General features: G+C 37.2%; 1 long non-coding RNA gene across 3 annotated transcripts in view; it reads left to right on the top strand.

Annotated features, from left to right (window-relative positions):
- LOC111754613 (uncharacterized) overlaps positions 1-14,382 on the top strand; it is a 67,245-nt gene that overhangs the window by 5,256 nt on the left and 47,607 nt on the right. The window lies entirely within an intron of this gene.

The raw sequence follows: 14,382 nt of genomic DNA, 5'->3' as shown, positions 1-14,382 counted from the left end.
GAGTCAGTGATTTGCTGTGTAATGGGTTGTGGATGAGGTTTGCTCTGTTATGTTTATTGCAATGTTATTAGTATGATGAATAAAAAACACTTTTAACTTAGGGAGCCCATCGTAAGGGAACAAAGATAGTAAGTGGAAAAGCCTGTGCTGATTTGAGCCTTTCTGTGGGCAGTGCACAAGTGCTGTGTAACAGTCTTTGAATCCATGATTCTGGCCCTACTCTGATCCTGCCTTGTTCTGTGATCCTGAGCCAGTGACTTAACTTGTTGCAGCCACAGCTTCCTTCCCTACAAATGGGGCTTCTTTTTTTTTTTGTCTTTTTTCTTTCTATCGGTACCAGGATCGAACTCACGACTGCCTGCTTGCAAGGCAGGCACTTATGCCGCTGAGCTAAATCCCCAGCCCCTCAAATGGGGCTTTTTTGACAGCTAATTTTTATATAGGGCAAGAGGAAGATGCAATAACTAACCTATGTAAGCAGTTTAAATGGAGCTTGATGCAAAATGAGTACTGCAGGATCTACTAGTTCGTAGTGCCTTGATAAGTAGGAGGTAATTTAACCCTTAAACTGGGATGCAGTTATTGCAGTTGCATTTGCTACTTTCTTTTGCAGATAGTCTCCCAGCTCAATCACAGTAGCTTGTCCCTCTGCATCATGTGTCATTGAGAAGCCCCTTAACTCTTCTTGCTTGAGTCCCTTAAGGGCAGAGATGAGACCTTATTAATCTCTGGGTCTATGCTTTAGTATAAAGAGAAGTCACCCCGTAAGGATTGGTCAAGTGAATTCGTATATCTGCTTTTTTCACCTGCCATTTCCCCAAACTGTGGAACTCTTGAGAATTGTCATTGTTTCATATCAGCAACCTTTTCAAAGAATGCATAAGCTTTTTTTTTAAACATTATAAACCAGAAGTATTTCCAGAATACTTTCCAGTATTTCATGAACTCTCTGGCCCTTTCAGCAGGTACTTGAAGAAAAATTGTGGAATCCCCCTATATATGGCCAAATGAAAAAGGAACTGACTTTACCTTATTGCTTTTATTTTCCTCTACATTTAACACCTTAGTAATATCTTCTATACTTGAGAGTTCACAATGTTTTAATAAGTTTTACTGAAACCATATAATTCACAGACCATATAGTTCATCAACTTGAAGTGTGTAACTTGGTAATTTTTAGTATATTTATACATTCTATGACAGGGACAACTTTCGTGAATAGAGAAGGGTAAAGTTTCTTCTGCTTTCTTTCACTTTCTGTCTATTCTGCTGTATTTTTTCTGTTGACCAGCACTTACCATGAGGACACTGCAGATAAGCCATTTGTTTGTGCTTTCTGGAATTAGTATGCAAATCATGGTCATTTGCAGAGGGGGCACCATCAAAAAGAGAGCAAGAGCTAGAGTTCCCAGGTGGTAGTTATTTTAATAGCCTGCCGCTGTTCAGGTGTATCCTCTAATAGCCAGCGCCTCCACCCTTGTATTGGTTGGATGCATAGGAAATCAGACACCAAGATGAAAAGAGAAATGCAAGAGTTTATCTACATATATATTTGGAAGATAAACAGGAAAAGAAACAAGAATAGGCAGGAAATTCTTCAGGCTATAATTCTTCGGGCAGGTTGGATATGTGTAATGGGAAAGGAATGGCCAAAGAAGAGCCTCACACTGAAGGCAATTCTGAGGAAGTTTCATCTAGCCTAACAGAAAGATTGTCATACCTACTGGGTAGCAATTGCTGGACCCTCGTCCTCCCATCTTGCTTGGTCATTTGTTTGGTCTACCTCGAAAGAGTATATCCTTGGCTCAGACACTAAGACAGGTGTTAAAGACAGTAGGGGCTGGCAGCTGGCAGCTCATTGCTTTACAGTAAGTAGGAGAGTCTTTGAAGAATGATCCCAGCCATGCCTAGGTTACGAGCTTTGAGCTTTTTTTCAATCAGAGCAGATATCTTTTCCTTAGTTCTTTTATTTGCATAATAGTTGAAGTGTTTATCATTAGACTGGCCCAGAATGTTAAAATGCCTGGCGTCTTCTTCAAAGGCTTAAAGTTAGAGGGGGTACAATGTATGTTTTCTTTTTAGGTTCTAAAACTTCTCTTTTTTAAAGGTACTAAATTGAAGCCCACAGAAGAATACATAAGAATTCAAATAGTTAGCCAGGCATGGTGGTGCATGCCTCTGTAATCCCAGCATGAGGAGGCTGAGGCAAAAGGATCACAAGTTAGAGTCCCACTTGGGCAATTTAGTGAGATGCTCTCTCAAAATGAAATGAAATAAGATGATAAAAGTAAATAGGGCTGGGGAATGTAGCTCAGTAGTATAATGTTCCTGGGTTTAACCCCCCAAAAAATTCAAATAATTTTTTCCTTTGCCTCCCTGCAAACCTGTTCCAAAACCACTTCTCTAAGGAGTTACACAGTGCTAAGAAGGTTGAGATGGAACTCCTTTCTTGCCCAACTTTTTGTTGGAGTGGAGGCTGACACATTTTTTTTCACCCATCATCAGCATAACTTTGCTAAGAAAATTAGCTAACAAGCTGCTTTTACCTAACAAAAGAGTATCAGTTAACCCACATGGTGTATGTATCAATATCATTATACAGTGTACATATAATTCTTAATTTGAGCCTCAATTTACAATTAGTATTGAATGAGCAATAAAAATTGTTTTGTGAATACTACCAGCAGTCTATTGAATATTTTTTCTCCCAATTTATAGATTTTCATCAGTGAAATTTTATGGTGAGTAACTAATAACATCATCACTAAATTACAAGAGTATTTCATTTATACTATTTAGTAGTACAAACATCATGTGAAATTGTTTATTAAAATTTACTTAGAGTTTTAAGGCATTTAGAGATAGTTCATTCCCTTCCCTCTCTGTGAAACACTGTTTCATCTGTTATTTTTATTTTCCTCTTTTTTTGCTCTTAGCCATTGATCATAGAATCATGGGCTATGAGGGTTGGGATAGACAGGGCATGGGAAGAAGGGTCATACAATGGAGTCTAATCTATTTCAATCAAGGGTATGTATGAGAGTGGTAGAACATGCAGAGGAGTATTTAAATGAGGAACCAAGGAATATTTTGAGAAGAATTGACTTTAACAAGAAAAAAAAATTGGAATCATAAATGATTTGCTTAAGAATAGTGAGCAAATCTTTTGTCTATGAGAGCAATTTTCAGCAAGACGTGGTTTTTTGTTTTTGTTTTTGTTTTTGCCTACTATTTCAGCTCAGCCTCTACTGACTTTTACTTAAGTCAAAGAAAAAAAGATTTAAGAAGAGCTATTTGTCCACAAAGTCTATTTGACAACAGTTATACAATATAACACACAGAAGGGAGGAAGTCAGCTATTGCCATGTGGATGGACTTGACAGAGTGGAAGTGACACTCCCTAGGCCAGTGATTTGGGCCAGAGGGGCAACGTTTAAACTGGGAGGGAATGGCACAGAACAACTTGGATGCATCGGTGGAGGGTGATGCAGGCCTTTAGCCAGTAAGAAAAAGCATGTTACCTTTGGAAACTGCCACACTTCCAAGAGCCAGAAGGAAAGTAAAGAAGGAAATGGGCTGTGTTATGAGCACATGTGGAAGTGCACTGGTGACTCCCAGGGAGGATGCAGAGTGCCTCTGGCGGAGTGCCAGGCTCTTACAACGGTGGAATGACCTTGCAGAATGTCAGATCCAACCCCCAACTATTTAGAATTCTTTCCAGAAAATTTGCTTAAAGGTGCCAGTGACAGGGGTTACCTATCTCCCCTAATTTCTGATTGCATCTCTGGACAGCTTTGCCTTTTTTCACCCCCAAATTGTTTCACAATTCTTTTCACACTGTACTTTAGGAGCTACAGAATGGTGCTCAATTGCACCTCTGCAGAAAAGCTCTGTGATTATTTAGAAATGACTGACATGCCTCATGAGTTGGTTCCTCCCTACGGTGAACATCTTCCTTTTCTTCATTTCTTCCTCATGTGGCAGGCATTTGTATTCTCTCAGCACTCTCTTCCAAACACATTCTAATGTGTCTGGAAACACGGTGTCAGGAACTGAACATACTATTCCAGGAGGAGTCAGTTTAGCTAAAAGCAGAAAGAAGGAAGCGATTTGTTACCTGCTATCCCCGTTCCAGGAATTTCCCATTACCAACTGCTATAATATAAATTCCCATTATGTATTGGAGATATTCCTTTATACATTATAATACATTACAATTCCTTTACACATTATAATAGGGCCATTTTTTTAAAAAATTTAAATTCTGAAGGCCCACAAGGCCAGAAAACAGGCTTGGCATATGAATTCCTGCATTCTGAGTCTTTACCTCTCCAATTAGCATGCATCCTTCACTCCTAAGGCCCATGGAAAATAAGGTTTTCAACTCGAAGGAAAAGTCATAAGTTTCACCTCTTTCAGAAACTCCTGGTTGGTTGTCGTAGAAATGTGTTTTTATAGGGAAAAACATAGGTATTGATGATAAGTTAGAATTATGTACTTTAATCCCAAAAACATTGAAAGTTTTCTCCCACTGAAGAATTTAGTTATTTTGTTGTTACTGTTATTTCTGAAATTATGTTTCCACTTTGGTAGTAAAAACAATAAATGGTTTATTAAAACTGCCTACCTGGATTTCATCTACAGAATACACATAGGAGCAGATTATTAATACTTTCTTTCTTTCCTTTTGCTGTGCTGGGAATTGAACCCAGGCCCTTGCACATGTTAGGTAAGTGCTCAACCACTGAGCTATACCCCCACCCCTAGTTTTTTTTAGTAAAAATTTATTACTAAAAAAGAATTTATTACTGCAAGAAAATGTTGTCTATAAATGTTTGCATTTATATCCAGAACATTTTCTGGCACAGGCGTGAATAATAATTATTCCAAGCATGATTGCCTACACAGTAGCACTTCATCACATTTACACTACTAAGAGTTTGTTTGCTAAATACTTCCTTCCACATCACAAATTCAGTATTCTCTACGTGTCCTATATTTTGATATTTTTATTTCTAATAGCTGAGATATGCATAAACATACCCTTGTTTGTGTCATATTTTTAAATACCAGATCATTTCACACTTCTTTGCCTTTAGATATAGATCTGGAAATCTACTGCTGCATAACAAATCATGCTGCTATGCCACTACTTGATGGTTTAAGTAACAGCAATCATTTCTCTCATGAATGTGAAATTTGGTTAGGGTTTGGTGGAAAGGGCTTATCTCTATTGTACACAGTGCCATCTGATGCAGTTGGACCAAAGGCTGGAAGATCTGCTTTTGAGATGGCTCATTTATATCTCTGGCAAGACATATACGTGCTGGTTGTCAGTTGGATTTCAACAGGAGTCTTGTATGGAGACCTCAGTTCCTCCCCACCAGAACTTTTTATGGGTTGTTTGGCTTCCTTACAGCATGATGATTGGATTCCAAAGGCAGGCTTCCCAAGAAGACTAGACAGACGATACATACATAGTGTTTTCTAATTCAGCCTCTAAATCGCAGTGTCCCTTCACATTTATACATGAAAGCAATTCTGTAAATTCACTCAGATTCAAAGAGAGGGGAATTAGATTTCACCTCTTGATAGAAAAGTGAAAAATTTTTAGAAAGTGTTATGTGGGCTGGGGATTTTATTTTAGCGGCACAAGTGCCTGCCTGGCAAGCGCAAAGTTGTGAGTTCTTTCCCTGGCACCACCAACAACAAAAGGCGTTATGCAACTAGAGATAATGCTGCAGCCATCTTTGGAAAAATAAAATCTGCCACAGGTATGTTATTCCCTTTGCCTTCAATTCTCTTTCCCTCTTTGTTCTTTGTGAAACCCTGTTCATCCCTCAATGATATACTCAGACATTGCTTTCATTGTGAAACATTTTCCTAGGAAAATGTTAATCACCACCTCTGCTGTGTCAACTCTGTGTCTTATAAATACCAGCATTGTACAATGTCTAGCTGAGGCAAGAGAAGAACAAATTCAAATCCCACCTGAGCAATGTAGTGACTTAGATTCTGTCTTAAAATATAAAAAAAGTGCAAGGATGTAACTCAGTGTGAAGGCCCCACATTCAATCTCCAGCACCACAAATGAAGATATGATAATGAACAGTGTGTGTAGTACTGACTGTTTTTTCCCCAGTGTTTATATTTTATTAGTATATGTTTGCAGTACATAATGATTGCATTCTCATGGGCAGTTGGTACATCTTAATTCATCTTAGTTAATACACCTTAGTCCTCTTGTCATCCCCTTTACCTCTCCTCCTTTCTTCTCCCTCCATCTCTTGGTCCCCTTCTGCAAAAGATCTGGCTCTTGAAAAGCTAGTTAATTAATTAATCAATTAATATTTTGAGACAGAGTTTCACTATGTTGTTACCCAGTCTGGACTCAGCCTTCTTGAGTACTGGGTTTACAGGTGTGCAACACCATATGCACCTGTTATGGACTCATCAGCTATTGCCAGCAGGCTCAGTTGTGGTTGATAGTCTAAAGCAACCTTCAACTCCTGCAGATATCATAACTGAGTTGTATTTTACAATTCAAGAGTTTACAAGAGTTCTGCCCTTAGAGCCAACTTAGCAAAGCCGCTAAGGGAGCCTCATACTTTCAAACTTTACTATTGAAAGTGTGATCCAGTCCTACAAAGTTGCCAGTTATCGCCAGGGTGCTTGTTAGGTATTCAGATCATCAGGCTTTCCTTCAGACCTTCTATACATACATTTTAACAAGATTCCCAGTGATTTGTTTGCAGAATAAAGTTTGAGAAGCATTGCATTAAAGGACATTTCTTTGGCTGCCCTTCAAGGAATCAGTAGGACCAAGTGGGTGTGCCCATCTGAAGTCCAAGTCTTTGCTTCTAGACTATGCTCCAAATGAACAGGATCATAGAATTTCCTTCCCCAAATGCTTCCATGACAGTTTTTCCCTAGAAACTGGTAGGATTTCTTCCCCTGGGTCTATCTCCCTAAAGGAGACCTTTTTCTAGTGTTGAGGATAACTGGCAATTGGTTGTGGACCTATGCTTCCAGTGAGTTATATCCCTCAACCCCTTTTATTTTTACTTATGACACAGGGCCCTGCTAAAGTTGGTAATTTGCCCAAGCTGAGCTAAAACTTGCCATCCTTCTGATTCAGCTTTTCAGACTGTGGGATTACAGGTATATGCCTCCATATCTGGCTTGTGCCCAACCCTAGGTTGAAGGGTGGCCCACTAGGGGATAAAGGGTTGGAACACGTATCTATGGCTGGGATGTACACACACAGGCACACACACTCATGGCATGTGCACAAATGACATGAGACATACACATATGTACAACTTGGATATTAGAATAAGATAGAGCCAGCTAGGGGAAAGAGAGTAGGCTGGAGCTGTGATTTCCATTTGTATTCTTTCCCGTAGGCTCCCAAATAGAAGTCAAGTAAACACATACTTTTCCAGCCTCTTTAGCAGGCTATCTGACAGGGATGGCATTGAATTTATAGATCAATATGAGAACAGCCGTCTTGGCAATACTGAGTTTTCCAATCAATGGAAGTGAAACATTTTTCATTTTATTTTGGTGTTTCTTAATTTCTTTATAGTTTTTGTTGTAGGTCTTATATTTTTTTGTTAAAATTGTTCCTAAGTATTTTATTATCTTCATTGTCTTGAAGGGATTATTTTCACAGTTTAAATTTCTGATTGTTCATTGTTAGTATAAAAATACAATTAAATTTTGTATTGATCTTGTACCCTTACTAAAGTCTTTTATTAGTTTTAGTGAAACTCCTTTAGAGTTTTATATAGGATTATGTCGTCTAAAAACGACAGTTTTAACTTCTTTCTTGCCAATGTGACGCTCTTAATTTAAAAATCTTTAATTACAGTAGCTATAGAAAGTTCAGTATAAAGTTGCATAAAAGTGATGAAAGCAACTTGTTTTTTTTCCTTAGAGTGTATTAAGTGTAGAGTGTATTCAGTATAGTATAGAGCCTATTCAGTCTTTTGGCACTGAGCATGGTGTAAGCATGTACACACGTGCTATATGCTTCATCAGGTTAGGGATGTTCTCTTCATAGTTTTTACTAGGGTTGGGTGCTTGATTTTTTTTCAAATATTTTTTCTGTATTTACTCATGGTTTTTGTCCTTTATTATAGTAATGTAATTCATTTTAATTTTTTTTAAATATGTGCTTTGAGGAATTTTTAGGGCTTCCTTAATGTCAAAGCCAGGGTTAGTTGAAATATCACTTCCTCTGTTTGTCCTGGAGGAAACTAATTTTTTGCTCTGAAGTAAAATAATCTGACTATCCAGTGTTACTCTCAGTCTCTTGCCAGATTGATTCTGGTTTCTCTTCCTTTTAGGAGGTTTAAGTTTTATTAGAATTTTGTTGAAATGTTCAAAAATAATTCAATTTCTGAGGAACAAATTGGTATAAACTGATAAGAAAGTTAAACATAACTAGGTAAAACCTGCCTCCCCACCATCTCTTTCTGTGCCATTATTTTTGCAAATTACCTTGTACCAGGAGGAGAATATGTGTTCAGAAGTTGCTGATCTAGATAATAGTTGTAGAAACAAAACAGAACTGAAGGAGCATTGTACTAGCAAAGATTCTGGGTGAAAAAACTCAGATTCTTCATTCTAATTAAATTAACATTCGCTGATGTTCGCTATGTATCTGGACTATTCAAAATGCACTAAGTAACCTCATTTAGATATCACAGCAGCCCTATAATGTGAATATATTTCAGTAGTTGTTTGACTTATGACTTTAACTTTATGATAGTTCAGAAGTGATAAACATTCAGTAAAAATAATGTTTTTTTAAATGTTTATCTTTTCCTGCTAGCTAGATATGGTCTGATGCTCTCTCGATGTGAAGGAGCAGCCGTGAGCCTCAGCTCCCAGCCAGCCACAATCATGAGGTTAAACAATCAGTGCCCTAGGGGCTGGGGATTCAGCGGCATAAGCGCCTGCCTTGGAAGCAGGCAGTCGTGAGTTCCATCCTCGGTACCAATAAAAAATTAAAAAAGACAAAAAAACAAAAAACAAAACAATCAGTGCCCTACAATGTACTACTGAGTTGCTAAGTTAGGATGTTCAGGTGCATCAAATGTGTTTTCAATTTACAGCATTCTCAGCTACTGATGACTATATCAGGATGCAACGCCATTGTAAGTTGCAGAGCATTAGCATAATCATTGCCCCATTTTACAGAAGAGACTAAGGCACAGATTGATAGGGCACTTTGCTTAACAACATGCTTAACATGCATCTAGTAATTGATGGAGCTAATATGCAAATCCAGGCCTAAGGACTTGAGAATCTGTATGCCTAATCACTGTTATATCAAAACAAAGAGGGAAAATGTTAATACTGGGTCCCAGTACTTTGCAGCTTGTATGGGGGTAAAACTTCTACATCTCACACAAAAAGTTAGATTCCAAACTTGACTATTTTGTCTTTTAGAAAAAACCCTTTGAGTTCAATATCAACAGTGTGTGTGTGTGTGTGTGTGTGTGTGTGTGTGTGTGTGTGATTTTTTTAAAAAGGTCATTTAAAAATGGGCCTAATATTTGAATAGGAACTTTAGGACAGAAGTTATACAAGTGGCAGTAAATTGCTTACAAAAAGATGCTGACTTTCATTTGTCATTAGAGAAATGCAAACTGAAATCCTAATGACATATTACACATTGATTTGAGAGGCTAAAATTGAAAAAGTTGATAATACTGTTTGTGAGAATGTTGAACCATTGGACCTCTCAAGTGTTTTAGGTGAGTATGAGAAATGGAAGAACTACTTTAGACAATTGTTTGACAGTTTCTTGTAAAGTCAGATATAAACTTAACATCTGACCCAGTAATACCTCTCCAACCCATTTCCCTAAAGGGACAATATATGTCCAAGAAAAATTGTGCACAATGGTAATAACAGCTGTGTTTATGGTAGTTTTAAACTGGAAACAACCTAACTATCTATAATGAAATAGATAAGCGAATTGTGGTATGTCCATACATGAAACAACATGAATGAACCTCAAAAGAACTATGTTGAGAGAAAAAGCTAGATACACAAAATGTGCTGATCATATAATTCCATTTTTAAGCAACTCTAGGGCAGACAGAATTCACCTATTCACAAGATTGGATGCTCTCACCAAGAGCAGATTAGTGCTTACTAGAGGGTTAGGAGGTGAGATACAGGATGAGTTTAATTTCAAAAAAGCAGAAGCAATTTGTGTAGTGATAAGACATACTATATATTTTTTATAGTGATATGTACATTTGGTGGGTATTAGCCGAAACCTTTTACATTATACGCTTCAGATGTCAGTTGTACATAAGTTATACTTCAAGAAAATATACATTTTATTATACTATTCATTGAAGTATAAAAGTAACGTTTCAAAAGTTGATTTAAAGAGAAAAATAATGCATATGAGAAATACCAAAAGTGGGCATTTCATGTTTGACTCACTTGTTAACTAAAAAGTTTTTATGAGAAGAGAAAAACAAAAGGTGTATTTCCTGCAGCCCATTGTTCCAGAAGGAAGTTTGAGTGACATACTATTTGTGGGACATCTTTTAGGTGACTAAGTGGCTAAAAGGAAGGGAGCAAGCAATGAAGAAGAGATGAGATACAGGGAAGAGTTATGGAGGGAAACTAAACTGGATTGAATCTGGCTGAGTGCTATTTGTTCTATTGTCACATTCTACTATAATTATCTTGTTTTTAGTTTTTCACTCCCTAAAGAGAGTGACAAAGAGAAATCAGGAGAAAATTAAGAGGTAGACTGGGATATAATGAGGGGTCAGAAACATTCAAACACTGATTGTTTAATTATGTTGAAAATAATTTACTGCTCAAAGAGGGAGGGATGGAAGATCCCTTAAAGGAATAGAGAGGAGAGGATAGGGTGTGCCTGAGGCTACAGAAGCCTGTGTACTAACACTACTTGATCTTGTATTTTTCCTTTATGAGTGTCAAATAGTTCTTGAAAGGACTGTATCTTAGTTAATTTAATTTAACATGTAAATCTTATGTAACTACCTATAGCAATGATTTTCAAACTTAAGCATGCTAAAGACATTTGTAGGAATGGTACAGCTGGGGATGTAGCTCAGTGCATGGGCCTTAGTCCAATCCCTAGTATTGTAGAGAAAAAAGAAAGAATCAGATGATGGGCATGGTGGTACGTCTATGGACCTAGGTACTTGGGAGGCTGAGATAGGATTACTTGAATCCAGTGTTCAAGGCCGATTTACACAACATAGTGATACCCGTATCTTAAAAAAAAAAAAGTGTTGGGGATTTAGCTCAGCGTAATGAGCACCTGCCTGGCAAGTGCAAGGTCATAGATCCCTGGTTCCACAAAAAAAAAAAAAAAAAAAAAAGCATCAGTATTTATTTTAATCGTGTGTGTGTGTGTGTGTGTGTGTGTGTGTGTGTGTCTGTCTGTGTGTCTGTGTGTGTTTGTGTGTTTGTGTGTATAATAAAAGGAGCCAAGAAAGCTAAATATTAAAGTAGGCGGTTTGGGGCTTCTAATGTGGGTAATATATGCCTTGCTACTAATCACACTGACCAAAATCCAATTTTAAGAGATTCTTCTCTTAAAAATACATATTTCAAATTCTTATTTTTTTCTCAAAACCCATGAAATTGGTACCAAATATGAAACATTTTCTGGCCTGTCACTTAACCCATTATACATAATACAAAAAGATGAAGAGATTGAGGTGGAAAAGGGTAACCAATACAATTTCCTGTTCTTTACCTTATGATCCTTTGTCTGATTTCAGTCTGTCTGTATTATGGTTTGTGTCTAGATGTCTCCCCCCCCCCCACAAAACCTCATACAGTCATGAAGTTTTTAAAGCGGTATCTGAATCGAGAGAGTGTGATTGATTCATTGTGCGGTACTGGGATTAAGGGTGCTGAAATTACAGGTGGTTGTTTGCAGGATCAGTCCACTGATTAGGCTGGCAGTGCCCTAATCCAGTAGACTGGATACAATGTAAGGAACTTTCAGAAAGCAGCTTGTCTCACTTTCTCTTGTTACTGTTTTCCTCCACCATGAAGTGTTGCCCCTCTGCCATGGACCACCCTGCCTTAGAGCCAGCCAATTATGGACTAAAACCTCTGCAAACTGTGAGCCAAATAAACTTTTCCTCTTTAACTTTGGGTGTCAGTATTTTGTCTCGGTAATAAAAAAAGTAACTAAAACAGCCTTTAACAGAGTAAGAAACAGTTTGAATTCCTAATGAAATCAGATAAATCAGCGATAAGGCATTGATTGTCTTTCCTACTTGCAGATAAAAAGTTTGAATTGTTACAGGACCAAATTTTCTGAGACCATGAAGTTTTTCAGCTTTGTAGAGTACTGTGTACATTCCATAGAAATTTACAAAGTCAATCATAAAATATTTAGAAACAAAATCAATAGAATGTTTCATCAATAGAATGTTAAGGAAATTGAACAAAAATATAATTCTCCCTGAATTATAGGAAATCCTAAATGTTTCAAGTTCAGATTATAGTTTCTAAATCCCTGAATATTATTAATCTTAGAATGTCTAAATATGTTTGTACTTTGCATACTTTACCTTCTGTATCTTTGTGACAATGTAAAGAGCTAGTTTGTTGGCAGTTTTAAGACTGCTGGCCTCATAAAACAATGTTTGAAAAATGTTTTATATATTGCTTTTAATTTAAATGGTCTGTAACTTTGCAATCATATTTTTTTCTTCATTTTTTTTATTTTGAAAGTAGTAAAATACACAGAACAAGACAGAATAAAGCCACCTGAGACTGTATAGTGAAATTGGTACAGAACTTCACAGCAGGCTACTGGGATAACAGTAATAGGTATCCCAGTATATTTCATTATCTTTACAATAGTTGTTCTTTCAATCATGTATATCAAAATAAAATGAAATACAGAACATAATAGAACTTACCAAAACAGAATATTGAATAGAGCAGTACCATTAATCAGAATAAAGCAAAACAATAATAAAAATATTTGCCTTCAAAGAGATGGTAGAAGGAAATCCCCCTTATTTGCTATGATCAACCTCTCAAATGCTCAGATTTCTGGTTCCCGTTTGCTAACAGGGAACAGGGGAAGGAGGGGTAAAGGAAGTGGGATGTTTGACTCTAGGCCGTGCACCAGTAGGTTCACTATTGCTTAGCAGGGAGGCAGGCTGGTTACCTGGTTTCCCAGAGTCCTAAGTTCCAACATGGTGTGGATCTCAGGAGACACTGGTGGTTCTCCCCCTGGAGGGGCAGCAGTCTGTCACACCACAGCCGCTTACCAAGGAGGGGAGCTGCTTGCTTGGTTTTCCTAACGTCCTAAGTTCCAACATGGCACGGATCTCAGGAGACACTGGTGGTTCTCCCATTGGAGGGGCTGTAGTCTGCCGTACCACAGCCATTTATCAGGGAAGCGAGCTACTTGCTTGGTTTCCCGGGGTCCTATGTTCCAACATGGCCTGGATCTCAGGAGACACTGGTTCTCCCCATGGAAGGGCTGCAGTCGCAATCATATTTTTAAATAACATACTTAGATCTTTAACCTACATTTAGAAAAGTATGTGCTTATCACACAGACACTACAAAATTATATAAATTATAATAAGGATTAGTAAAATGAACAATACAATATTTAACCTTTGATATGACACTAAAAGTTGCTGCTTGTTACCATACCAAAGTCACTTCCTCAAAATGGTCATATAGTGAGAAAATTCACCTTTCTTCTTAGCCTGTTTTATAGAAATGCACTTAGTACATATTATCCTTGTAAACAGGATCAAGAAAGTCGGGGGAGATTGTAAGGTAGAAAACCTATTTATAGAAAGTCTAATAAAGTTCACGTTCCTGCCCAAGCTACTCTTTCTGACTTGTACAAGGGCATTGACACTTAATTATAGTTAATGTTGGTTTTGTTTCATTTTGTTTATCATTATAAAGGAAGGATTATATCCTTAAATTATACTCCATAAAAAGGGAGTTGACAAATATCCAAGTTTTTATATTTGTTTCCTAATGGGGCTCTCTGGATTTTTTTTTGAAAATAAAGTAGTACTTGGGAATGAAATATTAGTCTGAAATAACCCTTTTTAATATAAGACTTGGATAGGAGTAATCTGATGAAATAACTTACATTTAAAAGGATACAGAAATTTAGCATAGATGTATGGTAATTTAGCCGAAGCCATGACTTCACAAATACTTGTGCTTAATGTTATTGTAAAAAGGTCTTTTAAATTACTGTAAAAAGCAATTCAGAAAATTATTGAAAAGATCCTTAATGAACACTAACAGGATGTCCTAAGGGAAAACTTTACTATATTATGCAAACAGGTATACATGATTCAGGACAAATTG

The sequence above is a fragment of the Cavia porcellus genome, unplaced genomic scaffold, assembly GCF_034190915.1.
Source record: "Cavia porcellus strain 051 isolate PalLab524CR breed Dunkin Hartley unplaced genomic scaffold, mCavPor4.1 scaffold_10, whole genome shotgun sequence".
In the NCBI taxonomy this organism is placed as follows: Eukaryota; Metazoa; Chordata; class Mammalia; order Rodentia; family Caviidae; genus Cavia; species Cavia porcellus.
The sequence above is the reverse complement of the archived record's forward strand: the minus strand, read 5'-3'. Positions and strand labels throughout refer to the sequence as shown.